The following is a 4,250-nucleotide window of genomic DNA, read 5'->3' as shown; positions in this document are numbered from 1 at the left end:
TTTATTAGCTCTCTAATTTACATATGTAAATCAAAGAAACGTTTTCAGAAAACCATTACAATTTGTAAATGTAAGGTGCCACTATTGAGAAAATATATTCCTGCATGAGTGGATGTGTCCATCTCCCACCCAGTAATGACACAGTAATATATACTCATTGGGATTTATTAGTAATACGCTGCTACAAACACTAGTTCTCTTCTCCATGTCCATGCTAATTTTGTGTATATGTGTGAGTTGGTTAGAGTGCATCTGTCTTATCTCTAACACTCAACAGCAAAATGAGTTAGGCTTGGGCTTTCGGTGAATGTTGATGATGCCTTTGTGCCTCAAGTGATCTGATGTATCCTCAGTCACAAGAATTTTTTCAACCTCCTCCTCAAAGGCTGCTGCTGCATTTGTGGCATCTTTTGCACTTGTTACAAAGTAAGTATAGCCACTGTTCTCCCTGCATAAGCTTTACTTCTTCTATAAACACCTGCCATTCACTTATGTCAGTCTGGAATCCAGAATCACAAAAGGAAAGCTCTCAGGTTCTTCCACATCAGCGTAATAGATGAACTCTTTCCTCCAGTTACTTAAGTTCTGGAAGCTTTGTGAATCGTTGACACTAAAAGTAAGTAGACAACTGTCAGAACCTCTGTAAAATGGCGTCCTCAGGCTTCACAATCTCTCCTGACCTGCCACGTCACACATCTGCATGGTAACAAAATGTCCATCCCTTTCAAATCTTATTTAAAATGTCCTCATTTATTGCATGGAACAGCTGAGTATCAAACTTATTAGTTACCTATGTATTCATAAGTGAACTCCTCCCAAAACCCACCATCTCCAAACAGAATTACTTTAAAAAGTGATGAATTTCCTGCCACTGTTCATCTCAAGAGCTTCAAGAACCCTGGAAAATAAAAAGGCACCGTAACATTCCTTTTCACCTACCTATTCTTCTATATGGGTCTATGAATATCAGCATGTAGGTGAAATAAAACACATAGCACCAGGAAATAACTAATAATAAGACTTGTTGTTTACTGAGCATGTAGCCATGTGTGAGCTACTATACTACCATGACTCTCTAAAACAACTAAAAAGGGCTCACTCTTCCCCTTTCTCAGGACACAGTCGACTGTGAAGCTGGCACTTTAGCCCAAATGCAAAATCAAACCTATTGTTGTGAACAGTGAATCTATCATAAGCCCCTCTCTGCTCATAGTAAGCTCCACTACAATTTGGTTAAAGATGGATAAGACACCAAAGTTTGTATGTTTCTGATAGAGCAAGATTTATAGTTTAGGGAGTATGTTTATGACAAATGTTATGGAGGTTAGTGTTGTGAGAGCAGAAAACTTTACAGTTATATCCAGGCCAAAAAGAAGAGCCAAGTTTAAGCTGCTCATGTTTATTCACACCTGTAATCCCAGCACTTTGGGAGGCCGAGATGGGCGGATCATGATATCAGGAGTTGGAGACCAAACTGAAAAACATGCTGAAGCCCCGTTTCTACTAAAAATACAAAAATTAGCCAGGTGTGGTGGCGTGAGCCTGTAAACCCAGCTACAGGAGGCTGAGGCAGGGGAATCCCTTGAACCTGGGAAGAGGAGGTTGCAGTGAGTTGAGACACCCCTGCACTCCAGCTTGGCCGACAGAGCAAGACCCCATGACAGACAGACAAACAAACAAACAAACAAAGTAGGTTTAGTCTTTTCACATAGTTTCATATTTCTTGGAGACTTTGTTCCTTTTTATTCCTTTTTCTCTAACCTTTTCTTCATGCTTTATTTCATTAAGTTAATCTTCAATCTCTGATATCCTTTCTTCCACTTAATCAATTTGGCTATTAATACTTGTGTATGCTTCATGCAGTCTTTGTGCTGTTTTTCAGCTCCATTATGTTATTTATATTTTTCTCTACACTGGTTATTCCAATTAGTAATTCCCCCGACATATTTTGGGGTTCTTAGCTTCCTGGCGTTGGGTTAGAATAGTCTCCTTTATCTCAGAAGAGTTTGTTATTACCCACCTTCTGAAGCCTACTTCTGTCAATTCCTCAAACTCATTCTCTATTTAGTTTTGTTTTCTTGCTGGTGAGGAGTAGTGATGTTTCGGGAAAGAAGAGGTGTTCTCATTTTCGGAATTTTCAGGTTTTTGCGCTTTTATTTTTTCATCTTTGTACATTTACATACCTTTGGTCTTTGATGTTGAATGCTGATACTATGCAATTCTGTTATTAGTTTTCCTTTTAACAGTCAGGTCTTTCTGCTGCAGGTGTGCTGGGCTTTGCTGGAGGTCCACTTCTGATGGTTGTTGCCTGTGTATCACTATCAGAGGATGCAGAAAAGCAAAGATTGCTGCCTGTTACTTTCTCTGAAAGCTTCATCCCAGAAGGGCACCCGCCAAGTCCGAGCCAGAACACTCCTGTACGAGCTATCTGTCGATCCCTGGGGGGAGGAGTGTCCCAATCCAGAGGCATGGGATTCATGGGCCCCTTGAGGAGGCAGTCTGTTGGAGATGTGCAGCTATCTTCAGGGCCATCAGGCAGGAAGGTTTAAGTCTGCTGAAGCTGCGCCTACAGCCACCCTTTCCCCCAGGTGCGCTGTTTCAGGGAGAAGGAAGTTTTATCTATAAGCCCCTAACTGCGGCTGCTGCCATTCTTTCAGAGATGCCCTGATCGGAGACGAGGAATCTAGGGAAGCAGGCTGGCTACAGCAGCTTTGCTGAGCTGCGGTGACTTCCCAGTGGCTTTGTTTACACTGTGAAGGGAAAACCACCTACTCAAGCCTCAGTATTGGTGGGCGCCCCTTTCCTCACCAATCTCAAGCACCCAGGTTGACTTTAGACTACTGCACTGGCAGCGAGAATTTCAAGACAGTGGATTTTAGTTTGCTGGGCTCCATAGGGGTGACATCCACTGAGCTAGACAACTTGGCTCCCTCGCTTCATCCCCCTTTCAAGGGAGTGAACGGTTCTGTCTTTCTGGCGTTTCAGGTGCCACTGGGGCATGAAGAAAAGAAAAATCTCTTCAAGCTAGCTCAGTTTCTGTCCACACCAATTTTATAATTTTTAATCAAAATGTACATTTTTATGTCTTCTTGCAACTTTTAACTGTTTACTGTTTTTATACACCTTGCAAGAAAATTTGTATTTAGCACTTTCAATTCCATATTATAATGTAACTTTTAGCAATTTTCAACTTTTAAGGTAAAACCTGTTAATTTTTTTTGTCTGTTTTTCCTGTAAATGGCAGTAACACTAAACCTTTCCCACGGGTACAAGTGAATGATATATTTGTACATTCACATACTTAATAATTAGCGTTTCTAGGAAGCTGGATTTGCTATAAAGGTATTTTGAAAAGCATCTGTTTGGTTCTTGATGTTTCCAGACAATAGACAGAGACCTTGAATCCTCTTTCTGAAACAGGACAGTTAGGCTGAGGAAGCACTGCGTGTCCCTAAGGTGTCCTCTAGCGTAGTCCTATTGGTCCTTTGAGGAACTGGACAGCAGGCCAGACTTTCTCCAGTACCAGGAGAAAGCCAGGAAAAGGGAGATCTTACCAGATGGCTGAATTAATGTTGTATATTGGATGTTCCAGTTGGAATTGGCAAAGGGACTCTCTCAGACTGGAGCCACATGAGGAAGAGAGAGCAAGACAATGAGAGAGAGAGAGAGAGAGAGAGAGAGAGAGAGCCAGGGAGAGAGAGAAAAGAGGGAGCCAGCTTTAGGAAGTGAAATGCCTATTGCTGGTGGTCACAGGTGGATTCCTGAGACTTGAGGGCTTTAGAGCCCTGGCCGGAGACTTGCAGTTCCCTTCAGCTCAGTTGTCCTTCTCACACAAATCGCTTCAAGAGTAAAATAAGAGAAAAGATGGGGCAGGTGGCCAGAGACTCTCAGGATTCAGGAGTTAACTTAGGATAAGCTGCCACTGCCCACAATGTCCCAGGATCCACGCGGGCCTCTACCTCCAACACTGGTCCTGGGTTTCAGCACCAAATGTAAGAATTGAATACAGAGAAGAGAACCCTGAAGGGGAGCTTGACAGTCAACAGGGACAGGTTTATTTTGAGTCAACGTGAGAGGGGTGGCTGGCCAGGTTAAGCCAGAGCCACACTCTGTTAACAGACTAAGAGTTTTTCAAGATTCCCCATGAGAATTTATCAGAGGCTTGGACTGCCTCTGTGTCTCTTTGTTGTGGTTATCCAACAGACAGAGTCGTACATCTGTTTTCATAAATCTTTCTGGAGTTGCAGGCA

The 4,250-nt window shown here is 42.5% G+C and overlaps 1 pseudogene; it reads right to left on the bottom strand.

The window, feature by feature from the left end:
• Positions 1-270: 270 nt before the first annotated feature.
• Positions 271-1,039, bottom strand: LOC129476713 (ras-related protein Rab-9A-like; annotated as a pseudogene).
• Between the last annotated feature and the right edge of the window lie 3,211 nt (positions 1,040-4,250).

Source organism: Symphalangus syndactylus, chromosome Y (assembly GCF_028878055.3).
Source record: "Symphalangus syndactylus isolate Jambi chromosome Y, NHGRI_mSymSyn1-v2.1_pri, whole genome shotgun sequence".
NCBI classification, from domain to species: Eukaryota; Metazoa; Chordata; class Mammalia; order Primates; family Hylobatidae; genus Symphalangus; species Symphalangus syndactylus.
This window is presented reverse-complemented; position numbering and strand designations above follow the sequence as displayed.